General features: G+C 39.0%; 1 pseudogene; it reads right to left on the bottom strand.

The window, feature by feature from the left end:
* Nucleotides 1-21,291: 21,291 nt before the first annotated feature.
* LOC134384373 (flavin-containing monooxygenase 5-like) overlaps nucleotides 21,292-27,000 on the bottom strand; it is a 155,060-nt pseudogene continuing 149,351 nt past the window's right edge.

The raw sequence follows: 27,000 nt of genomic DNA, 5'->3' as shown, positions 1-27,000 counted from the left end.
TTACTTAGAAGTTTATCTAAGAAATCACTTTGGTGGTTTCCAAACCCAGTTGAGCACTAGAATCACTCGGGAAGTAAAAGTAAATAAACAGAGAATGCCTGGCCTTCACCTTATACTTACCAAAGCAGAATCCCCTAGGAAGGAATTCAAAAAATCAACATTTCTGTTAAGCTACCAAGCTGCTTGTTAGTCTATTTCTGTGTTGCCATAACAAAATACCTGCGACTGGGTAATTTATTAAGAACAGAGGTTTATTTGGCTTATGATTCTGGGACAGCTGCATCTAGCACAGGCCTCAGGCTGCTTCTACTCATGGCAGGAAGTGGCAGGCAGCCGGTGTTTACAAGCAGATCACATGGCGAAAGGAGGCAAGAGAGAGGGAGAGGGGAGGTGCCAGGGTCTTTTAAATAACCAGCTGTCACGGGAATTAAAGAGTGAGAACATTGATCCATTCATGAGGGATCTGCCTGCATGACTCAAACTGCTCCCAACTGTGCCACATTGGGGATCAGATTTCCACATGAGTTTTGGGGGGACAACACATTCAAACTCTATCATTCCACCCTTGGCCCCCCAAAATTCATGTCATTCTCACATACAAAATACAATCATTCCATCCCAACAGTCCCAAAAGTCTTAGCTTGTTCCAACACCATCTTAAAAGTCCAAAGTCCAAAGTCTTATCTGAGGCCAAAGGCAAAACTCCTTCCAGCTGTGAACTTGTAAAAATTAGAAGCAAATTTATCTACTTCCAAGATACAATGGTGGAACAGACTTTGGGTACACAGTGCTATAGATTTATGTTACTAATGAAACAATAGCTACTGTTTATCAGATAGTTACTACATCCTACTTGGCTGGGTAGGTGTTTTTCCTACATTTGGTATCTCATTTAGACCCCATAAGAGCTGTGAAAGTAGGTATTATTATCCCAATTTTATAGGTGAGAAAGGATTAAATAGTGTATCAAAGGCCACCAAAGTTACCTAATTAGTAAGTTATGGAAACTTCATTAGAAACCTGAGATTATCAGACTCAAGAACCTTTGCCAATGGTTTTCAACTTTCAGGTGTTTGTGGTAAATTTTAGGATGATAATTTTTAGCTGTACACTTGAAAGGATCAAAGGACTCAACAAACTCAAAACAAGCCATGGCTAGCGCCTAACAGTGCCCCTCTACACAGGTCAATTTTATTTGGCTGCACATCCACACTGTGATGGTACTGCCTGACAGACCCTAATGCTGTCGTGACATAGCGTCACCTCTGGTTCCACTAGGCCTGTGAGCATCTTTCTTTGGTACTGGCTTCCTGTTGCATTGTGTCTTCCATTTCTTATGCATGTTAAAATTCTCAGTGTCTATCTGATATTCATTATGAAGTGTTGCTTTGATAGTGGTATTCACCTCTTCTTTAGTCTTCTTTTCTTCTCTTTTTAATACATAAAACACATTTTCTGCCACATAGTAATTTTTGCTGTTTTTTCTCAAGATATGTCTAAAAGTTTTCTACTTTTCTTAAAATCTGACTTTAAAGAAACTTTTAGATGTATCTTAAAAAAACAGCAAAATTACTATGAGAAAGAAAATGTGCTTTATATATGTATTACATTTCTATAGCATAGGTGATTATGGTAGTTAAGTACTTTGATTTAATTTAGTTGGGGGGAGGGAGCTATTATTTATTGAGCATTAACAATGTGCCAAACATTGTAATAAGCACATTGTGAGCATAATCTCATTTAACCCTCATGATGACCCAGTTACAAAAAGCATCATTACCATTTCTTAGACAAGGAAACAGGCTCAAGAGAAATTAATTTTTCAGGAAACGATAGAGCTGGAATGCAAACCCATGTCTACTTAATTTAAAATCCCTCCTCATTAAACTCCTTTGCCCATTAAGCCCCTTTCATGATTGGTGTGGAGGTTTTATTTTTTATCGGTTATGAATATTCATGAGATGCAAAGCTGATTGTCCCCACTCATGCCTAAGATGTGATGGCCAGATCCATATTGGCAGCATGCCCATTACCACAAATTGTGGTTATACCCTGTGTCCCCCACCCAATTATCCCCAACCTTCCTCCCCATCCCACTTTCCACACTCCACTTCGTATCCCTTAGGTGTGCTCTCTCCCTGTGCAAGTCCAACACACCACTGTGGTCTTTTTTTCCTTCCTTCTTTCTCTCTCAGCTCCCACTTATGAGTGAGGACATGTGGTATTTTTCCCTCTGTGCTTTGCTTATTTCACTCAACATAAGTTTCTCCAGGCTCATCCATGTTGTTGCAAATGGGAGAATTTCATTCTTTTTTATGGCAGAGTAGCATTCCATGATGTATATATACCACATTTCCTTATCCAATCATCCATCTATGGACATTTAGGTTGATTCCATATCTTGGCTGTTGTAAACAGAGCTGTGATGAACATGCGAGTGCAGGTGTACCTTCAACATAATGATTTCCATTCCTTTGTTTGTATAACCAGAAGTGAGATTGCTGGATCATATGGAAGATCAATCTGTAGTAGTTTGAGAAACCTCTATACTGTTTTCCATAGTGGTTGTACTAATTTACAGTCCCACCAACAGTGCAGTAATGTTCCCTTCTCTCCACACCCTCATCAGCATTTGTTATTCTCCGTCTTTTTGATTATAGCCAGTCTAACTTGGGTGAGGTGGCATCTCAATGTGGTTTTAATTTGCATTTCCCTGATGACTAGTGATGTTGGGCATTTTTTCATGTACCTGTTGGCCATTTGTATGTCTTCCTTTGAAAAAATGTCTATTCAGCTCCTTTGCCCATTTTTTAATTGGGTTATTTTCTTACTGTGTAATTGTTTGAGTTACTTGTGTATTATGGATATTAATCCCTTGTTGGATGCATAGTTAGCAAAAATTTTCTCCCACTCGGTAGGTTGTCATTTCACTCTGTTGATCGCTTCCTTTGCTGTTCAAAAACTTTTTAGTTTGATATAATCCCATTTGTTTATTTTTTCTTTTGTTGCTTGTGCTTTGGGGCTCATGTTCATAAAGTCTGTGCCTAGTTCCTGAAATGTTTCACCTATATTTTCCCTTAGTAACTTTACAGTTTTGGTCCTTATACTTAAGTCTTTAATCCATTTTGAGTTGATTTTAGTATATGGTGAGAGATGCATGTCTAGTTTCATTCTTCTGCATATGGACATCCAGTTTTCTCAGCATGGCGCGGTGGTTTTAAATAAATGACTGCAAACTCTTTGTTATTTCTCCTTTTTAGAGGTGGGGCCTATTCCTCCTCTTCTTGAATTTTGATGGGTTTGTGACTCACTTATAATCATGCAATGAAAGTGAAAGCATGATTTCTAAAGCTAAGTCATAAAAATTGATGCAGCTTCTGTCTTATTTGCTGGTTCACTTCTTTTGGAAGCCTGAGCTTCCGTGTGAGAAGTCCAACTATCCTGAAGCTACCATGCATTGAAAAGGCCCAGGGTACTTGGAGAAATTCTAACTGACAGCAGCCTCAACCATCAGTCATGGAAGGGAAGATACCTCCAGATTTCTTGCCCCAGGTGCCAGCTCTTCCCAGCTGAGGCTTCAGACATTACAGATCAGAGACATGCCATTTTTACTACACATCATTGGGATTCTGGATTCACAGAATCTGTGAACATTTAAAAAAAAATGGTTGTTTGGAGATTCTGAGTTTGGAAGTAGTTTGTTACATATCAATAGTAATTGAAACAATTGGCCACTAACTAACTGCCCAGAACCATCTTTCTCTCATCCCCCAATGGAAACCAGTGTTTCTACTTTAAATTCTTTATTGCTACTTTCACCGGAAACCTGACTCCCAGCTAAGCTCTACTCATTGTTCAGGATACAGCTCAGGTGTCACTTATTCCAGAAAAGCTTTATTGCCAACTGCCCCCTTGTAGACATCTATGATGCATATGGGATACTTTCCCCTCTGTCTCCTCCACTCAGCAGAAAGATATTCCAGGACGGGGGTGGTTTGCCTTTTATTCCCTTATTGCTGGGTTCTAGAATAGTGTTGGTACATACTTAATAAAAATTTCTGAGTTAGTGAATAAATAATTGAATGAACTAATTAATCAGAGTATGAATGAATAAGTAGACAGCGGTATGTAATACAGTGAAAAATATACAGAACATAATTTCTACATTAAGCGAATTGGAAAAGAAAAAAAAATCTTATAAAAACATGAATATTTAGATTAATGCTGTTTAGATAGTATGCATAAAACAATTTAATGTTTGGTATTTATAGTTTTAAAATAGTCCATAACAAATGCTCTATGGTTAATGCATAATTCAGACATGTAGTAAAATATGTGCCTTATATATAGATAACTTGGATGAAAAGAAATTGAACAAAACATTAGGAAATATCTTTAACATGTTACCAGCAATAATTTTATATTTAAAAAAAAAAGACTCGGTTGAATTCCATAACTCTGCTTTATAAAAATTTTACTAGAGGAGTAGATTATATAAAAAGAATTAACTGGAAATTTTAAAAGTAAAACGTATAATATTTGGGTTTATGTTGCTACCCATGAAGAATTAACTGCAATTGTAATAGTGCTCTCGCCATAAATAACAAAGCCTGATAACATATACAAACAATTATTTTCAGAAAGAGAAAAAATTAAAGCAGCTATCATAACAAAGCTACAGAAGCTTAAACAATATAGAAGAAAATATAAGAATGAGGAGAGAAACGGAAGGCTTAGAAAAGGACCAAATGGGATTCTAGAGGTAAAAAATACAATGGGGTACAGGGTTGACTATCACTATTTGTGCACAATATGTGATGATCAAATCATTATTATTAGCATATTCATTATTACAAATTGTAATTAGTCTTTGTGCCCCTCACCCAATTTTTCCCTAACCCCCGTCCTTCCACTTTCCTACCTCTAGTAACCATAGATTTGTTTTCTCCTTCTGATAGTTCAAAATACAATGGCTGAAATGAAAAAAGAAATACACCTTAGAGGTTAATAGCAAAATAGATACTGAAGAAGAAAAGATACATGAATTTGAAAATGTAGCAATAGATACTATCCAAAGTTAGGCGAAGAGAATAAATGGAAAAAACATAGAACATCAGTGGCACATATGTTCTTTTGTAATTCTTTTAGTCTTTTCAATATCTGTGGTAATATATCCTTCAAAAAGATGTGTAATCAATTATGCTTCAATAACAAAAGAAAAAAATAATATGGCATCGCAGCTGAGTTTAGTTTTAAAGTTATATCCTTATGCATTTGGATTTGATATGTTCTTCTTTTCATGTCTTTAAAAATTGTATTTTTAAAATTTTACTTTATCAATATACAATGTAGTTGATTTTCGTGTCCCTTTACCAATGCCTCCTTTCCCTCCTCCCTCTCCCACCTCCCCCTATCAACATCATATCTGTTCACTTGTCTTGACAAGTTCAAGGAATTGTGAAGTCTGTATCTTCTTCCCCACCCCCATTTATTTGTTTGTATATTTATTTATTTATTTATTTTTAGCTCCCACAAATAAGTGAGAACATGTGGTATTTCTCTTTCTGTGCCTGACTTATTTCACTTAATATAATTTTCTCTAAGTCCATCCATGTTGCTGTGAATGGTAGTATTTCCTTTTTTTAACAGCAGAGCAGTATTCCATTGTGTACATAAAATTTCTTCTTTGGCCCATGGATCTTCTGGGTCAGTGTTCCTTAACTTCTCGGTAGGGTAGCTGTTGCTTCTTAAAAATGTATTAAATTTCCTCCATCCAAACACTTGAAATAATAAAAAAAAGAGTATTATCTTTTTGTAGAGCACAACTAAATATATTGATTAAATTGTATTAATCAAATACTTTATGTTTTTATTAGCAATTATCTACCTTTTGTCACAAATTCTGTTATTTATATATTTATATTTCCTACATCAAATGTATGTTTATCAATATATTAATTGATACATCAATATACACTTAGAAATATTGAAGTTTTATTTTACATATTTGACTGTGAAAATTTCAAACTAAAAAAGAGAAAATGTGATATTTTCAAAAACTTGTTCAAGTTGGTAAAGGGAAAAAAAGTTACAAGAGAAAATAACAATAAAATATAATGCATAAAGTAATTAATCAAAATAAAAATAGAAAAATAAATTTCAACACATGTAATTAAGTGAGGTATATGCCAACTTAATTCCTTTTATCAAAAGATAGAGATTTGTGTTTTAAAGAATCCAACTACAATATAGATTGTTTATTAAAAATAAAATACACTAAAAGGAAATGATAGAGAGAGAGAGAGATTGGAAATAGAGGTACAGAAAAAGATGTGCCAGGCAAGTACAAGCAGATGCTTTTTGAGTTGAGGGTATCCAACAGCTTTCTTAGATTTCTGTGCAAAGAATACATTAAGGAAGAGGAAGTTGTCTGCCGCCGGTGACTCAAAAGAGTGGTCTGAGGACAAACAGCACCTGAATTACCCCAGGCCCTCTTAGAAGTACAGACTCTCAGGCTCACCCAGACCTGTGAATCAGAATCTTCATTTTAACAATATTCCCCATATTAAAGTGTGAGGAGCTCTCCCTTTTTTGCAGTTGTGACAAGAGATACATGGAGACCATTTATTTATTTATTTATTTATTTTTAAAATTTTATTTTGTCGATATACATTGTGGTTGATTATTGTTGCCCCTTACCAAAACCTCCCTCCCTCCTCTCGCTCCTCCCTCCCCCGCACCAATGTCCCCTCTGTTTGCTTGTTGTATCAACTTCAAGTAATTGTGGTTGTTATATCTTCTCCCCCCCCATTTTTTTTTTTTTTGTGTGTGTGTGTGAATTTATATATTAATTTTTAGCTCTCACCAATAAGTGAGAACATGTGGTATTTCTCTTTCTGTGCCTGACTTGTTTCACTTAATATAATTCTCTCAAGGTCCATCCATGTTGTTGCAAATGGCAGTATTTCATTTGTTTTTAGAGCTGAGTAGTATTCCATTGTGTAGATGTACCACATTGGCTAAAATCCAAAAGACTCTGAACGATAAATGCTGGCGAGGTTGTGGAGAAAAAGGAACTCTCATACATTTTTGGTGGGACTGCGAAATGGTGCAGCCTCTATGGAAAATGGTATGGAGGTTCCTCAAACAATTGCAGATAGATCTACCATACGACCCAGCTATCCCACTGCTGGGAATATACCCAGAGGAATGGAAATCATCAAGTTGAAGGTATACCTGTTCCCCAATGCTCATCGCAGCACTCTTTACAATAGCCAAGAGTTGGAACCAGCCCAAATGTCCATCATCGGATGAGTGGATACGGAAAATGTGGTACATCTACACAATGGAGACCATTTATAAATGGAACAGGGAAGCAGTCCTGACTAATTTGGATGCTTCTCTTTCTCTCCCCTTCCTGCCCCTTCTCTTCGACTCAGGAGAGGACCTTAATCAGAGGTTTCTGTTGGTTCTCAGGGCACTGGGACACCGAACCTCCATGTACTGCTGAGGTGCTCCAGGCATGCCAGAGAAAGAGCAAGTCCCTCATGCCAGGTAGAGGGGTAAGCAGACAGATGTGTCTGGGTGGAGTAGGTTCCAGGTGCCGAACTCAGGTTGGTGTCCCAACTAGGAAAATAACAGGGGAATTGTGCAGACAGGAGCCAGTGTGGGGTCGTTTAGCTGAAACTTCTCCTTCTACAAGTTAGTGTGCTCAGAACCTCTTCCTCACCCCCTGGCACACAGGACAACCTTCCTCCCCCCTGTCTTGCCTCATGATGTTGGCAGTGCCCCTTGTTTTCTCCTAATCTCCCTTCCTTTTTTCAACCCAACCGGAATTCTCCCTGGCTATTTTTTTCCCTAAGTAATTAAAGGCTAACATGTTGTTATATGTATATATGAATGCACACACATATGTTTCATCTTGGTGTGCTTCTTGAGATTGTTCCCACCTTAGAATACACTGGCTGTCCCACCTGTCTGTAATGCTCTTTCAGTGAAATGGGTGTAGCTGACTCCTTACCTTCTCAATAAGGCCTAGCCTGACCACACTGTTTAAAATTGCAACCTATGCCTGGTACCCCTTATCCCCCTTAGCTTGCTCTACATTTTCCTCTGCCTAGTATCTTGTAATATGCTATATAATTTACTCATTTATTATGTCTATTGTTTATATTTGACTCCCTAAGTCCATTTTCAGCTGCTATAAAAGAATACCACAGGCTGGGTAATTTATAAGCAATAGGTCTTCATTTGGCTCACAGTTCTGGAGGCTGGGAAGCCCAAGAGCATGGTGCAGGCATCTGGCTAGGGTCATCCTATGTGGAAGACATCCCATGACGAGGAGGCACGTGCACAAGACAGGGAAGAAATGGGGGCCAAACTTACCCTTTCTTCAGGAGCCCACTCCTGAGATAACTAACACACTCCCATGATAACTGTGCTAATCCATTCATGAGGGTTGATCCCTCACAACCTAATCACTTCTTAAAGGACCCATCTCTTAATATTGTTACAATGGCAATTCAGTTTCCAACACATAAACTTTGGGGGACTGATGGAGTTTGGATGTGTTGTCCCCTCCAAAACTCATGTGGAAATTTGATCCCCAATGTGGCAGTGTTGGAAATTGATTGAGTCATGGGGACAGATCCCTCATGAATGGATTAATGCTCTCCCAGGGGGAGGGGAGATTAATGAGTGAGTTCTCGCTCTATTAGTTCCTACGAGAGCTCGTTGCTTAAAAAGACCTTGGCACCTTCTCTCTCCCTCTTGCTTCCTCTCTCTTTCTTCCTCTCGCCATGTGATCTTCTTGTACCCGCTGGCTCCCTGCCACTTTCCACCATGAGTAGAAGCAGCCTGAGGCCCGTGCCAGATGCAGCTGTCCCAGAATCGTAAGCTTAATAAAACTCTTTCCTTTATAAATTACCCAGTCTCAGGTATTTCTGTTATAGCAACACAAAACGGACTAAAACAGGGATATATTCAAATCATAGCACTCCATCTGCTAGACATGACAGGGATCTGTACATGTGTTGTTAAAAAACATATCCCATATAGAATAGTGCTTTGCCCCTGGTAGATTCTCAATAAATATTTGTTGAATTGAATTGAATTGAGTTGAACTGAATTGAATTTTATTGAATGACGTTACTGTCACTCACTTCTTACTTACATGCACATCCAAAGGATTCTATTAGCTACTGAATCACTCCCACCATCAGACAAAGATTCTATTATTTCTCTCATCAAAAATAAAAAGCAAAAACCTTTGCTGACCTCTGTTGCTCTCCCATCAACTCACCTCCCAATTTCTCTGCTTCTGTTTCAGCCAGACTCCTCGAAACAACTGCTGACACTTGTTGATGTCTCTAATTCCTCTTCTCCCTCTCTCTCTTGATTGTGCTCATTCAGGCTTTTGCTCCCACTGCTCCACATAAACTACTCTTGTAGTTAATGAGCATCGGGAACGTCCTCATTGCCGAATTCAAATCCGGCTGTCAGCCCTCCTCTCACTTCACCTGTGAGTGGCATTTGTCTCTCACAGTTATCAGTGTCTCCCCTTGGTGTCCTCCTTTACTTGTTCCCAGGACACCACAATTTCCTGACTCTTTCTGACCTCTCTGCCTGCTTCTTCTCAGTCTCCCTTCCTCCACATTCCCAGGCTCTAAATGCTGGAGAGACCCACTGCCCAGCCCTAGGCATTTTAACCAGCCTGGTGTCTCTAAGTGCCACTTATATGCTGACAACTTCCACATTTACAACTCTAGTCCAGTTCTCTCCCCTGAACTCCAAGATATCCAGGTAAATACAAGACCTTTAAATGTGGATGTATAATAGGTATTTCAAACTTAATGTGTCCACACAAAGCTCCTGATCTTCTCTCCCAAACCTGTTCCTCCCACAGGAAGAGCTGTCTCTTGTCTCAACTGATGAAAAGTCCATCCTACCAGCTGCTCAGACCAAAACTTTGAAAACTTCCTTAGCCTCTCTCTTTTTTTCATACCTCAATCACATCCACTCTACCAGAAAATCTTTCCAGCTCTCCCAAACATATGGAGTGTTTGACAAATTCTCCAGCCCCCACTGCCACCACCCTGCCCACCAGCCCCCCATCTTCCCTCTCCTGGATTAGTGCAATAGTCTCCTAACTGGGATTCTTGCTTCCACCCCATCCCTTTGCAACTCAGCAGTCAGAGTTAACCTGCTGGACTCATAAGTCTCTCATCTGCCCAGAGCCTTCCAATGGCTTCTTTTCATTGAGAGTAAGTCAGGCTCCTTACAGTGTCCCGCAGGGGTTGACACAGCCTGAGTTTTCCCTCTGACATCGTCCTTCATTGCTCTCCTCCTTGCACGCCCACCTCCCTGCTGCTCCTTGGTCACACCAAGGACACTCCTGCCTCAGGGCCTCTGCCCTCGCTCTCTGCTCAACTCGAGGGCTCCTCCCCTGGGTATCACCAAGGCTTGCTTTTCACTGCCTTCAATTTTTTGCTCTTTTCTCAAATGTCACTTTCTGGCCCCCTGCACTCTCTCTTTCTTATCATGACTTTATTTCCACCCATGTCATTTATCACCTTTTAACTATATACTTTCTTATTTTTCTTTATTGTATATCTCCATAGTGAGAATATGTAAGCTCTATAGCAATGGAAAATTTTGTCTGTTTTGTTAACTTCCCTATTTGTAAATCCTAATACAGGGCCTGTCACATGAAATATGCTCAACAAATGTTAGTGTGAAAAATGAAAGAATCAATTTTATGGACCTTCATGTTTCATTGAGAAATGCAGTACTGATGGGGAAAAGGGGAGAAATTGACTTAAGTCCTCAGTAATCTACATTATCTTCAAATGGAAACAACTGCTGGCCATCTGAGTGACACTGAACAGCCCTCCTTATCTTTCCTCATGTGTATAATTAACAGGTTAAATAATCTTCACAACACTCTTAATGTGACATTTTTTAATTCCCTAAACCTCTGGTCCCTGCACCATATCCAGGTTTTACTCTCTATCTCTCTCTCTTTTAAATTTTCTTTCTTTGTTCATCAGTTTTGTAAGCAACAATTGAGCATATCCCTGGGCTGAGCACTGGAGATATATGGATAAATAAGGTAAGAACTTGCACTAGGGAAAAGAATGTAAGTGAAGAAAGGCAGTGGATGCACTTCAACTTGGTGGCTACTGTTGTCCCAGGTATCCAAACAGAGGCCAGAGCCTTGAGTATATGTTGGGTGTGGGAGGGAGGTGGTGGGAGGGTGGCAGAGGATAGAGAAGGGGCTTTACTCATGGCTGCATAACACACAGGAACCCTAGAAGCTGGCCTCTGAGAAGAAGGCTATTGAATTTAGCAATTCTCTCATATCTGAGCTCTGTTTTAGTGACTGCAGTATTGGTATTATGGCCAAAGCCTCATTCCATCTCTGCCACAAAAATACAGAGAAAATACAAAAGATCAATGAAACAAAATGTTGGTTCCTTGAAAGATGAATAAAATTGACAAACTTTTAGCAACATTAACTAAGAAAAGAGGAGAGAAGACCCAAATAACAAAAATTAGAAATGAAAAACGTGATATTACAACTTACACCTCAGAAATACAAGGAATCATTAGAGACTACTATAAACAACTATATGCCAATGAATTTGAAAATCTGGAGGAAGTGGATAAATTTCTGGACACTTAGAAACTACCAAAACTGAGGCAAGAAGATATAGAAAATCTGAACAGACCAATAACAATAAAAGAGATTGAAGCTGTTATCAGAAAGCTCCCAACAAAGCAAAGCCCAGGACCGGATGGGTTCACCGCAGATTTCTACCAAGTCTTCAGAGAGGAACTGATACCAATTCTCTACAAACTGTTTGAAAAGATTGAAACAGAGGCCATTCTCCCAAACTCATTCTATGAGGCAAACATCACCCTGATACCAAAACCAGAAAAACAGGCATCAAAAATAGAAAACTACAGGCCAATATCCTTGATAAATATAGATGCAAAATTCCTCAATAAAATACTAGCTAACAGAATACAGCAACACATACACAAAATTATAAACCATGATCAAGTAAGATTTATCCCAGGGATGCAAGGTTTGTTCAACATATGCAAATCAATAAATGTGATATATCACATCAATAAAAGCAAAGACAAAAACCATACGATCATCTCTATAGGCAGTGAAAAAGCATTTGACAAAATTCAACATTCTTTCATGATAAAGACTCTCTACAAGTTAGGCATAGAGGGAAAGTATCTCAACATAATTAAAGCCTTATACGATAAGCTCACTGCCAATATCATCCAATATCATCCATATAAAAATATGAACTAGACAAGGAGGCCCACTCTCACCACTCCTATTCAACATAGTGTTGGAAGTAGCCAGAGCAATCAGAGAAGAGAAGCAAATAAAGGGCATCCAGATTGGAAAAGAGGAAGTCAAACTGTCCCTGTTTGCAGATGATATGATCCTATATACTGAACAGTCTAAAGCCTTTATAAAAAAACCTCCTAGAATTGATAATTGATTTCAGCAAAGTTGCAGGATAAAAAATCAACACACAAATACCAGTAGCATTTCTATACTCCAACAGTGAACATGCAGAAAAAGAAATGAAGAAAGCTAGCCCATTTACAATAGCCACCAAAAAATAAAATACTTAGGAATAAAGCAGACCAAGGATGTGAAAAATCTCTATGAAGAGAGCTACAAACCACTGTTGAGAGAAATTAAAGAGGACACAAGAAGATGGAAAGATATCTCCTGCTCTTGGATCAGAAGAATAAATATTGTGAAAATATCCATATTACCCAAAGTGATCTACAGATTCAATGCAATACCCATCAAAATTCCAATGATATTTTTCCCAGAAATGGAAAAAGCTATCCAGACATTTATATGGAACAGCAAAAGACCACACATAGCCAAAGCAATCCTGAGCAAAATAAATAAATAACTAAATAAAGCTGGAAGCATAACATTACCTGACTTTAAACTATATTACAAAGCTATAATAACCAAAACAGCATGGTACTGGCATAAAAATAGATACACAGATCAATGGAATAGAATAGAGAACCCAGAAATCAATCCATATGCCTACAGCCATCTGATCTTTGACAAAGGCAGCAATTCTACATACTGGGGAAGAGATTGCCTTTTCAACAAGTGGTGCTGGGAAAATTGGATACTCATATCTAGGAGAGTGAAACTAGACCTGTACCTTTTATCATATACCAAAATCAACTCAAAGTGGATTAAAGAATTAATTATACATCCTGAAACAATAAAATTCCTTAAAAAAAACATAGGAGAAACACTCCAGGAAGTAGGAGTGGGTACAGACTTCATGTATAGGACCCCCAAAGCACAGGCAACTATAGGAAAAATAAACAAGTGGGATTATATCAAACTAAAAAGCTTCTGCACAGCAAAAGAAACAATCAACAGAGTAAAAAGACAACCAACAGAGTGGGAGAAAATATTCGCAAAATTTACATCTGACAAAGGATTAATATCCAGAATACACAAGGAACTCAAACAACTTCACAGCAAAAAAACAAATAGCCCAATTAAAAAATGGGCAAAGGAGCTGAATAAGCATTTCTCAAAGGAAGATTTATGAATGGCCAACAGGCACATAAAAAAATGCTCAACCTCACTCAGCATCTGGGAAATGCAAATCAAGACCACTTTGAGAGACCATCTCACTCCAGTTAGGATAGCTAACATCCAAAAGACTGAGAATGATAAGTGCTGGAGAGGTTGTGGAGAAAAAGGAACTCTCATACACTGTTGGTGGGGTTGCAAAATGGTGCAGCCTTTATGGAAAATGATATGGAGGTTCCTCAAACAATTGCAGATAGACCTACCATACGACCCAGCTATTCCACTGTTGGGAATATACCCAGAGGAATGGAAATCATCATGCCGAAGGGATACCTGTACTCCAATGTTCATTGCAGCTCTATTTACAATAGCCAAGAGTTAGAACCAACCCAAATGTCCATCATCTGATGACTGAATAAGGAAAATGTGGTATATCTACACAATGGAATACTACTCTGCTATAAAAAAAATGAAATACTACCATTCACAGCAATGTGGATGGACTTAGAGAAAATTATTTTAAGTGAAATAAGTCGGGCACAGAAAGAAAAATACCAGATGTTCTCACTCTTTGTGGGAACTATAAATAAATAAATAAATAAATAAATAAATAAATAAATAAATAAATAAATAAATAAACACATAAACAAATTGTGGGGGGGGGCAGGGAAGAAGACAGAATAATTACAAAAATTCCTTGAACTATTTAAGTCAAGTGAACAGATATGATGGTGGGGGGAGTGGAGGGGGTGGAGAGGAATGGGTAAAGGGGCATGAAGATCAACTACAATGTATATCAAGAAGTAAAATTTTAAAAATAAAATGAAATAAAATAAAAATACAGAGAAGATGAGGCTAGGTTCCATTAAAGGCTTAGCGCATTATAAGTGTAGTCATCCTGTCTTTCTGGCTCAATGCCTCTACAAGTGAACACACAAAAAAGATTGCTGGTTAAAGCACTCTCTACCCTGTTCACCCAAGAGCCACCATTGATGGCTTCTAGCTTGCATGATATTTGGGGAATTTGCCAGAAAGCTGACACGAGCCTGTGCCTGCCTTTTCAGACGGAGGCAAAGTGAGGACATGAGTATTTAAAGGCAATGATTAAGACCTTGCTTATCCCTTCTGACATGTACAGAGCCTTTGCAACACCCTCCATTTACAGATAGATTATTCCTCCAATTATATATTTAAGGGTCTGAGTCAGTCAGTATTCTGCCTCCACAGAACTATCTTGCTGTATAAACAGAATTTCATTTCCCAACCCTGTCCCTAAATGGCAAATAGTGGAACACGGGGGAAAGGTGGTTGCTGTTGCTCTGTGTGGCTAAAGAGTCCAGTGTGATCCGATCCATCTCTTGGAGCAAAGACATACCTCTGTCCCACAGGAGGCCTTCAGGAGTGAAGTGCACATGTGCTTGGCATGCGTGAGAGCAGATAGTTCTCACTTCAAATCCTGGAGCTGCTTTCCTTTCTTCTTATGCCAGCAATGAGCAAAACTGACTGCACTGTTGTCACGTTAGATGTTGGACTCTTGTTGGGATGTTCTAATATACTCCAGTCCTTGTTTTTGTGGCTTTTCCCAGTTGTATCCCTCAGTCATCCAGTCAACAGCCTTTACTGTGGGCCTACTATGTGCTGCTCTCTGGGTATTGCTGCAGGTGCAGGGGTTAACCCGGTACCATCCACACCCTGATGAGTCTTGTGCTTTAGTTGGGAGACAAACACCAGACAATAATTACAATGCAGTATGTTACAGGCAGCAACAGGAATGTGTTTAAGGAATGGAAAAGGCACAAGAAGAGGAAGTTTATGACTTTAAGGTAGGTGGAGGCAGAGAAGATTTCTCAAAAGGTGCTTTATCATAGCTGGGTTTCTAAGAATCACCAGAAATTTATCACACAGAAAAGAGGCAGACCAGCGGAGAGAACTGCACATACACGGGCACAGAAGCGAGCAGCAGTACAGTGGGGGCAGGGAGCCCCACATCCTTACAGCACTGGTGGAGTGCGGCACAAAGGAGAGGGTGCTCAGGGAGGGCAGGGGCAGGCTCCCACGGGCCTTGTGGGTGGTGAAGGTGTTGCCTGTCACTTGTGAGACTTTTCCTTCAAATGAGTGTCACTGGAGACTTTCAAACAAGACAGTGCCATGGTCCGATTGGGGTTTTAGAAAGATTACTCTGTGAACAGTAGAGGAAATGCTAAGGCTAAGGCAGGAAAACTGTTCAGTATAGAAGGAGGTGAGCCACCCTGAAGGCAAGGACCTGCACAGACAGAGGCCATACACAAGACTGGTGTTCTGGAGGGAAGCATGAAGAACTCAGGGACTGATGGAGCAGCTGGTCATAAGGGCGGGGGTGAGAAGGAAGCTTCAAGCTGACTGGCAGTCTCTGGCTTGGTGGGTGGCTGTTGTCAGGAGTTTTAAATGAACCTTTGGGCAGTGCCTGGCATGGACTAAGCTCTAAGTAAGTGTGAAAATGAATATATAAACACCAATATTTGATGGTGAACAGAGGAAAAAGACTCTGAAAAATAAGTAAGCTAGGTAGGGTAAGAACAGTAGAAGGAATCAGACAACTTAGGGAACACCAAAGCCCAAGGAAGAGACAATTTAAAGGAGGGAGAAATTATGTGTCAAATGCAAAAGAGAGACTAAAACCAGGAAGGATGGAAAAGCACCAATTTGCTTCTGCAGTTGGGGTGATTTCAGAGGCGCTTTGGTGGAGAGTCAGGGAGAAGAGGGGTGGGCCAGGAAGGGAGTCATGGGCAGGAAGAGGGAAGGCTAATGCTAATGTGGGCAGTTGGCACAGGGCGAGGCAGGGCAGAGACATGGAGAAACCCTGAGCTGGGAGCTGCTGAACTCAGTTCTAGTCAGTCAATGCAGCGAGCTCGCCTCACAACTCAGGCCAAGCCCCTCCTCAGCCCAGTTCTCAGCTGTGCAGTGAAGGAGGACTCCATCTCTACATTCCCTCCAGCTCTGATGGCCTAATCCTTTTCTAGTTACTAACATTTGATCATGATCCAATTCTTTTTGACTTAGAAATGGTACCTGGATCAGCTAATGATATCCTTTTAAAAATCTTTTTTGATGAGGATGCAGGGAAAGGAGAGGTCTCCTACCCTGTTGGTGGGACTTTAACTTGACTCCGTGATTATGGAAAATGGGATGGAGCTTTCTCAGACAACTACAGATGGAACTGCCATATGACCCAGCAATCCCACTGCTGGGTAAATACCCAGAGGAATGGAAATCAGGAAGTTGAAGGGATACCTGCACTCCCATATTTATCACAGCTTTATTTACAATACCCAAGAGTTAGAACCTACATGTCTATTGTGGGACGACTGGATGAGAAAATGTGGTGTATATACAAAATGGAATACTACATTCACATAATATCAGGAGAGGCATGGAAATTCCAGTGTTGTAAAATAGTATAAACTACATTTCTGGAAAAAAAAAAAAAACAACTGATTTTATACTGCCTGTTGCCACACAGATTAAATGATTATACACTTAAAAAAATGTATCTCATTACAAATTTATACCCTTGTACAAGGCAAAAACAAAAGGGTTCCAGCATAATATGCTGAAAATTTTCTGCTCTATTTGCATGTTTAAGAATATAAAAACCAGAAATTTAGTAATTTTTTATAATACTAAACATGTTACATTTCTCAAATATGAGAACTCATTAAAAATTTAAAAATCAAGTAAAAAAATCTTTTTTGAGTTTATGGAGATAGATACAAATTTATAAAATGCTTTCGATGTACAATTTTGCATTTGATCTTTGGGAATATATATTATTGGTATTGTCACTTTATCTATGAAGCGGACTGAGGAATGGGGTGATATTTCTCTAAGTCACAAAAGGAGTAACGCAAGATCTGAAGCCAGGTCTGCTGGCAGACAAATCCTGTACCTATAACTGATGGAGGTAACTGGGGTGGTTGGCACAAAACTAGTGCAGAACTGGGCATCTAAAGAACAGAGTTTTTGTTTATGAAAAATGCCTTTCAGCATAAAATGTTTTCTATCTATTTCTCAAAAATATAGGTTTTTCTGCCACATCCTCTTCTCCTATAGCTGGACATAGAGTTCTTGACTGGATAGATAAGGTTTTTAAAAAAATTTTTTTTGGTCTTTTCTACAGTGGTACAGTACTTCATAGTACAATCAATTATACTTTATCAGATTGTTTTGGTTCTGCATGCACCTAGACAATTTCAAAGCAGTTTTGCATGCATTATTCTTCTGATTCCCCTGGCCACTCTTTGAGAATGGTAAAACAGGTGTGACTAATTCCATTTTAGAGGTAAGAATCTCATGTCAAAAAGATCACGTGACTAACACAAGGTCTTGCGGAATTACACAGGAACACCACATAGACTCTGAGTTTTCTCATCTCTAAGTTAAAGATAAGGCCAGCCTTGAGGAATCATTGTGCACGTGTTGATCAGATCGTGTTGGTAGGTGCCTGGCCCATAAGTGGCACTCACAAATCAGTGAGCATTACGACAAAAGAGGTGCCCCACCTCTCTGTGCAGTGCTTGTCTTTACTGTCAGGGTGTTGATGGTATTGTTTTTATCTCTTAGTCAGTGAAACTTAAGGGAGAATTAAAAAGTCATGAGATGAAAGAGAAAGAGAAAGGAAAGAAGAGGAGGAAGAAAAGAGAAGAAAAAACCTTGGGAGTTAAAAATCTCACAAATGGTGGCTTTGGATGTTTCAAATGTTTGTGTAAAGGGCTGACTTCATTACTCTGCAAAGCCTTCATGGAATAATAGCTAAGAAGCATTTTGAGTGCCTTGAAAAACAGTGTTAGATAAATATAAAATACGGGGAATATAAAAATGGAAGACAATCTTAGATATAGTCTGTGCATTAGAAGAAATAAAATTGCTTTATTCATCCAGATGATCACTGTAAAATGAAGAAAGCAGTTTTTTGTTTTGTGGCAGGGTAACCAGTCTGGATTTCCTAAGGATTAATGTCTTACCACCTGCCAAAGGGTCTATAGAAAAATTACTTCTCTTGTTCAGCATGAAGATGAAACACTGCTAATTTAATCTCAGTAGAAACAATTCATCTGTCTTTGGGGCACAAACTTGTATAACTTTAAGTCATTTATAGTAAGTAAAAAATTCTATGATCAAGTAGTTTATTCTATGAGGGTGTCAGGTTTAGAGTGTGGCCTGATTTTATCTCAGAAGGATATATGTTTGAACATGGTTTCAGAATAGTCTGGATATTATCTTTTAAACCAATTCATACCATAATTTTAAAGGATGACAAAAATAAAGGGCAAAACAGAGAAATGTTCTCACTTTCATTAGTACTAAAATTCTTGCACAAATTTCAAGAAAAGGATCTGTAAGTTTGACTGTAAAAACTTTCCTACAAAACTGAAAGGAAAACTTTTTCCTTTATCCCAAGAAAAACTTTTGAAAAAGGAAAAAGCTATATGTACAAAGATACTTACAGCTGCTTTATTTGAAATATAAAAAGACCAGAAACAACTTAAATGATAAAGCCAATAAATAATTGCATGTTGATGTGATAGGCCATTACAGAACTATTAAGATGATAAATACACTACCCATGTTGTATTAATCCATTTCTGTTGCTTCTAACAAAATACCTGAAACTGGGTAATATATAAGAAAACAAAATTTATTGCTGACAGTTTCAGAGGCTGGGAAGTCTGAAGTCCAGGGAACACAGCTGGTAAGGGTCTTGGTGTGGGCAACAGTGACCCAGGGATCTCACATGGTAGAAGGTGGCAGAGCAGAGAGAGAGAACTTCTCATGTGCTCTTCTTTTAAAGCTCCCAGAACCACGACCTGCACAGTCCTGCAGTCTAATCACCTCCCCAAGTCCCCACCTTTCAATTACCACAATAGGATTTCCCACACTCCCAAGTCATAGTAGGGGCCAAGTTTCTAATACATAAAACTTAGGGGACACAATTCAAGCTTCAATGAGTTTGGGAGGACGTTCAGTCCACTACATATACTTGCAATATAATGTTTTGAAAAGTGTAAAACAAAGAAAAGTGTATATACTGTGATTATATCCGTTTGAAAACTTTATGTAGATAAAGTGTGATGTGAACATGAGGAAATGGAAACCCTCGGCTATATGAATGTATCAGTCAGGACAAGCTAGGTTATGCTACAGTAACAAATGATCCCTATACGTCAGTGACTCACAACAAAAGCTCAGGCTGCATGATCAGACTCCGTGCATTGCAATCATTCAGGAACCCAGGCTGAAGAAGGCTCTCTCACACGTTTCCTCAATTGTCTCAACCTTGGCAGAGAATAGATGTAGTTGGCACTGTATCTTAAAGATTCTACATAGTAGTAGAATATGTCATTTCTACTTAAATTTATTTAGCCAAACCAAGTCATATTGGCATGCCTAACTCCAAAGGGGGCAGGGAAGCTATATAGTACTATGTGACCAGAAAGAGAACCAAAACTATTTAGTGGCGAACCCTAATGAATCTCAATGAGATTGGTGAAATATAGATGTTTTTTCAAATATTTTATAATGTTCAACTATGTTTTATGTTATCATTATCTCAGATTCCACTTGTGAACCAGAAATTGGGGGTTGATGATGTATACCATACTAATCTTTCAAAGAAAGACTTAACTAAAAATTCTTTAAAATGTACATACTGTTATTCAAACATTTTAAGTGGATCAGGATAATAAATATTTTTGTTAAGAAATACAGTTCGGTTGAAAAATATTTCTGGCTTCACATCATTACAATATGCAATTTGCAAGTTATGTGAAAGAAAGGAACTACAAGAAGGCATTTTGTTATAAATATTTATAAATGTACTTTAAAAATGTATCCTTTGCCTTTGTACAATATAACGGTTTGCTTGCTTCCACAAGCCATCAGCAAAAAAGAAAATATACACCATATTAGTAGGGTTTTAAACATCCCAGTATGCAAACTCCTGAAAAAATACTCGTATCAATGTGATGTACAAGAAAGGACATTGGCTTTGGTATCAGGTAGATTCAAATGCTGAATCACCATTTATTAATTAAACAACCTGGGGCAATGTGGACTAACTTCTTCCATAAAAGGAATTAAATATTCCTCTCATATATAGTGCTGTGAAGCTTATGAAATAACACATGTAAAGCACTTAGAAAAGTGGCTGGCACATACTAGAATAAACATTCATCTATTTACATATTAGTTGAATATTGTGTAATTGTTTGGAAATTGCAATTACACAATGATCCCGCCATACAGTAAAAGGAACAGGTATCTTTCAAATTCCATTCTGCTGGGAATAGATAGATAGAGATATTTGGCCAAAGCAACCACGATGTGTTTTTAATGAACAGAGATACTGTTCAAATAGAGTTCCGTATGCTGCCTATCTTTTACGTGATGCTCAATGAGTGTGCGCTGACCTCCATCACTGGGTACAGAGCCATGCATTCAGAGAGCACTGATAAGTACTAATGGAAGAGGACAGTGACAACCAGCCAAACATCCTCTTTTAGTGATGAGTAAATTCCTCTTTGGGAGCTGGCCAGGTGGGGGGAATAAAGCCACTCAAAGGCAGCAGGGGTTTCTTTAGAAGGGAAGGGCCACCCGGGACCCTCTGCCTTTACTCCACTCTGTCACGTACAGAGCAGGAGGGACTGTTAACAGCAGGTCATCACGAATGCTGAGGTGGCCAGGCCAGCACAGAAAAACCGGAACCAGGCTGGCTTGTGAGATTGGGGTACGTCCTCCTCATGGACCACCTGGGTCTTCATGGGTTTGGAAATTCACTCTCTCTGGGTCAGGAGAGCTGGCTGGACCCCATCACATTTCCCTGGCCCCTGCAGGCAGGATTGGTATGGGGTCCCCGGGCCAAATAAAACCTCCAAAGCTAGTTTGGGATTGGTAAGCGAGAGAGACAGCAAACTGTGTTTCATTCCGGCCAGAGAGGCAAGTTTGTCCATGTAGCTGATGTAATCCTCCGGAAGCCTGTGCCCTGGGCTCTGCGTACACCTAAAAACAAACCACAGGGCCCTCACTGATTGTGCAGAGAGAAAAGAAAGCATTGATGGCTTTATAGCTTCTGGGGCTACTTTTGATCCTAGGATGCTCAGTCTCTCCTCCCCTTTTGCACAGGCAATTTTATCCTCGGGGCAAGGTTCAAGTTTGTCCTCTCTGACCACCTGAACTTACTCTGACCAGCCACTCCTGCCCTGACTGACTGCTCTTACCACTGCTTTTCTGTACTTTGTATACTTTCTGGACCTGTTCCTTCAAGCATATGAAGTTTTCAGCTGTGCTGTAAGCAGTGTGGAGTTCACTTAAATATTTACTGCAATCCCCCGAGGATTTATTTGGAGAATTGGCTTCAGAAGGTTGAATTTGGCTAAATTTCTGTCCTGTTCTAAGTGTTATGGTTATTTTCCTTCTTTACTAAACCTAAAGATGGACCAATGTGAAAGTCTCCTAAAAGATGACAAAAAGGGAGCCTAGAAAATACGTAGTTGCCTTAGGTCTTCGCCTGATTAGAACATTAAAATTATTCCTTCTACCTTCAGAAATTCTCCTAGAAAAAATCTGTAGTCCTAGCTTGTGTGAAGATTTATTCTTCCAGTCAGCCAGTCAGCAAACATTTAACTAGCCATCAGCTGGGTGCTCTTTGTGGGTGGGAGTTCTATGTTTAATATCTTTATCCCATATGACCAGCACAGTTCCCAGCACAGGGTAAGCACCGAGATACTTATGTCATAAGTGAATTTCTGTTTTGTCTCTATTATTTCTACATTATGAGAAGTTTTCTCTGGGATTGTAGAATAATTAAATTATATCTGAATGTAAAAACCAAAGACGGAGGATGTATCTGCAATAATGAGTTTTCAATCTTTTCTTTGAAAATTCCTGAAAGCTGCCTTCCTGACATTAGAGTCTGAAAGCTCACTCAGTTTTGCTTTCCTCTGACCCCACATCTCTCGGCCCCATAAATCCTGTTTTCAGTAATTGTCTGCCTTTAGGCTAAATACTCTACCTTTTCTCCGTGGCCTCTCTTCTCCCGATGACGTCAGCCGTCATGTCCCTGGAGGACGGCAATGTGTTCGGTCCTATGAGAGGAGGCGTAGCATGAGAGTGTGTCCAGGAAAAGACAGAGAGTATGGATCCAGGAAAGAAAAAGAGTGGGAATGCCAGTGCTGAGCTTCTCCAAGACTGACTAAAAGGATGTGAGAGGTGAGTTCTAGAAAGATAATGCATACCTAAATTTTCCCTTTCCCTGTTAACGATAGAGATGGAGTTTTTATTCCTAACTGTCAATGAGACCTGCTGAGAAAAATATGTTCTCCATTCTCTGGTTCCTCAATTACTGTTGGTCCCATAAAATAGATAAAAAGAAAAAGAATCAAGGAGAAATGTTATCCCAGAAAGAATTTTAATACAAATTTTAAATGGAACCCGGAGCTCTGGTGCAAAGCTGGTGCTGGCTGCTGATTCTGTCTGGTTTTGTGCTGTATGGAGAGCTTGAAAAGTATGTACCAGGATGGGGAAGTCTTTCAGGTTGGTAAAAATTGTTATAAATGGATTTTTCCATTTTTCTTTTCTAGGCCTTTCTAAATTTTCCAAAAAGAAAAAAAGAAAAGAAAATCTGTCTGTGTTATTGCCTTTAAGCTAAATAAAATTTGGTTGGACAATGAATTCTTTTAAAAGAAAAAAATTAGTGAATGATAATTTGGGTTCGAATTGACCTATGCTTTCATTTAAACTGGCTTAATTCTGACACTTCTTTGGTTCAGGGTGCCTAGCAGTAGCAAAAAAGAAATCATGGGAATTCATTCCACCCCAGTTCTCTTACCTTTAAACACTCAAGTGGTCCAGTGACTTTGGAGTTCCGTTGTTGGTACTAGTGCTCCCACTGGCTGGATTAAGCCAATGACAGCCAAAGTTTTTTCCAGATCAGGTGGGATTGCAGTATTACATAGGGATACTGGTCATCAACGATACTCACAGAATCTTCAAACAATGAAAATGAGAAAGTGAATCCTGTGGCAAAGATGAAGATGTCAATATTCTCTACAGTGCTAGTCTTCAAAAACGAATTCTTTCATGTTGGGTTTGACTGTTATTCTGCCAGAAATGATGTCACTGGGGAGGTTGTCATAGACACTCAAGAGTTTAGAAATCTACAAAACCAAGGCAGACAGCTCAAATTAGTGTTTGTCTCTCTTCATTCACTTACGTATTTATTCCTTCCGGAAATTTTTATTGGGTACTCTTTTTCTCCCTTCTGTCTCCGTAGATGAGATGAAAACGGTCTTTAGAAAAGGTTAAGACTCCAAGTTTCTCCTTTTCCTACTCTTTTCCTCTTTCTTTGCTCTTCCTCTATAAGGCCATTCTCAGACTGAAAAAAGGAAAAAGTCAGGAAGGCAAAGCTCTGGTTCTGCAGTGGAAAAGTCTTTGCCTGGTTTTCCACTGTGGCTCTTAGACATAGCCTATGTGCAGCACTGCAAGCGCTGCATGGATAAAGTCTGAATCTGGGGCGTCCATCCTCAACTTTGATCCTGATTTTCAGCTCTGATCAAGCATTTATCATAGCAACCTCTCGTTTTCTTTCTTCTGAGATCTTTAGCTGAATTTCACACAGTGGAGGTGGTTGTTTATATAGAGCAAAGCCTCATTCACCTGGCACTGCCATGCAATCAGAATTTTGAGGAAACTGAAATTCACACAGCTAAGGAAATCTTTCTTTTCCTTTTCCTTTACTGTTTTACTCTGTGTTTTGATGATAATATTTCTAAAATTTACTACACTCCAATCTCACTCTTAAACTGTGTACAATGAACATAACTTAACCTTTTTCTATTACTCATTTTCATCATTAAGCACATTAATTACTGCCCACATGCTAGAATGCAGCTTTAATGTCTCCTCCTGTGCTGTTCATTATTATGGCTATTGTCATTGGATCAGTAGCTAGCAGTATTTCCCTTGTCATTTGTTGCTCTGGCCTGACAAATCAGACAACCCATGGTTAGAATTATCTGAACAATACAGGTCAATAAATTCTGAGTGATTATCTTCAATCCTGTTTCATTAGGGAAGTGTATGGGTTATTATGTATAGAAGTCTGTTTTTGTCCTTTACGACAAAATAAATGCATCCTAAAAGGTAACATGAATACCTTTTCTGAGGCTTTAAGCCATAGTTTGCATGACTGAATCTTGAATTTAAGTTGTTTTCTGCCCAGTTATTCAACATAATGCCATCACGGTTTTCTTGATATCATGAAAACAAGTGAAAAGGACATTGTCTTCCACACACGGTTCAATATCCAAGTCCCTCATCTGGCACTAAGAAACACCTGGAACAAAGTAAGAGTGTGTTCCAAGTTGGGTTGTGGGGGCAGTTGTGGGGCAGGAGAAAGAACACAGAAGTTGCCTGACCTCTTTGGTAAATATGACCACAAACAATTTTCCCTTGTGTCTGTGGGGGATTGGTTCCAGGACCTCCCCCAAAGCCAAAAACCACAAATGCTCAAGTCCCTGATATAAAATGGCATAGTATCATGATAGCACCTTCCTGTACACGGTAAATCATCTCTAGATTACTTATAATACCTAAAACAGTGTAAATGCTATGTAAATAGTTGTTACACTGTATTGTTTAGGAAAATAATAAGAAGGGGGAAAAGTCTGTACATGTTTGGAACAGATGCAATTTTTTTTTTTCAGAATATTTTTGATCTGCAGTTGATTGAATGCATTGGCGAGGAACCCATGAAGAGTAAGGGCCACCTGGTATCCACTTCACTGTGTTAACATTGCATAGGACTGGAAAACACGCAGGAGACAGAATTCCTGTTCTCTCTTTATCTTCAACGCCTTCTGTTGTCAGCCATTTGGGCCATGCTCTGGGTCTCATCACACTTGGGAAATCCTGCTGACGATGCTCGTCTGTGAACTGATGGAGGGCTGAAGAAAAGGAACACCTGCAGCTCTTCCCCAGCCCTGTGCGTGTTCCTCTTAAAAGAAAAAAAGGAGGGAGGGAGGAAGGAAGGAAGGAAGGAAGGAAAGAAAAGAAAGACCACAATAACACATTGCACTTTCAGAAGGAGAGAACAGACCTATGATTACTAAAGGTGGGAAAGGGGGAAGGAAAGGGGAGTTAGAGAGAAATTGGGTGAGGTACACAAAGAATAATTATGATTTGTGATAATGAATACACTAATAATATTGATTGGATCATCAAATATTGCACACAAATACTGATATTCAACACTGTACCCCCAAATATGTATATTCAATTAGGTTTCAATAAAAAAAGAAAAATGCAGTGATAATACACCAATGATAACTGTTTATTTCTAAAAAAATAAATACATTTGTTCTTTTTTTTCTGGTTTTTTAAAAAATTTTTAAAAAATTATTTATTTATTTATTTTTAAATTTTATTTTGTCGATATACATTGTGGCCGATTATTGCTTCCCATCACCAAAACCTCCCTCCCTCCTCCCTCCCCCCTCCCCCCCAACAATGTCCTTTCTGTTTGCTTGTCGTATCAACTTCAAGTAGTTGTGGTTGTTATATCTTCTTCCCCCCCCCGTTTTTTTTTTTTTTGTGTGTGTGTGTGTGTGAATTTATATATTAATTTTTAGCTCCCACCAATAAGTGAGAACATGTGGTATTTCTCTTTCTGTGCCTGACTCGTTTAACTTAATATAATTCTCTCAAGGTCCATCCATGTTGTTGCAAATGGCAGTATTTCATTCGTTTTTATAGCTGAGTAGTATTCCATTGTGTAGATGTACCACATTTTCCGTATCCACTCATCTGATGATGGACATTTGGGCTGGTTCCAACTCTTGGCTATTGTAAAGAGTGCTGCGATGAACATTGGGGAACAGGTATACCTCCGACTTGATGATTTCCATTCTTCTGGGTATATTCCCGACAGTGGGATAGCTGGGTCGTATGGTAGATCTATCTGCAATTGTTTGAGGAACCTCCATACCATCTTCCATAGAGGCTGCACCATTTTGCAGTCCCACCAACAATGTATGAGAGTTCCTTTTTCTCCACAACCTCGCCAGCATTTATCGTTCAGAGTCTTTTGGATTTTAGCCATCCTAACTGGGGTTAGATGGTATCTCAGTGTGGTTTTGATTTGCATTTCCCAGATGCTGAGTGATGTTGAGCATTTTTTCATATGTCTGTTGGCCATTTGTATATCTTCCTTAGAGAAATGCCTACTTAGCTCTTTTGCCCATTTTTTAATTGGGTTGTTTGTTTTCTTCTTGTAAAGTTGTTTGAGTTCCTTGTATATTCTGGATATTAATCCTTTGTCAGATGTATATTTTGCAAATATTTTCTCCCACTCTGTTGGT

The sequence above is a fragment of the Cynocephalus volans genome, chromosome 8, assembly GCF_027409185.1.
Source record: "Cynocephalus volans isolate mCynVol1 chromosome 8, mCynVol1.pri, whole genome shotgun sequence".
In the NCBI taxonomy this organism is placed as follows: Eukaryota; Metazoa; Chordata; class Mammalia; order Dermoptera; family Cynocephalidae; genus Cynocephalus; species Cynocephalus volans.
This window is presented reverse-complemented; position numbering and strand designations above follow the sequence as displayed.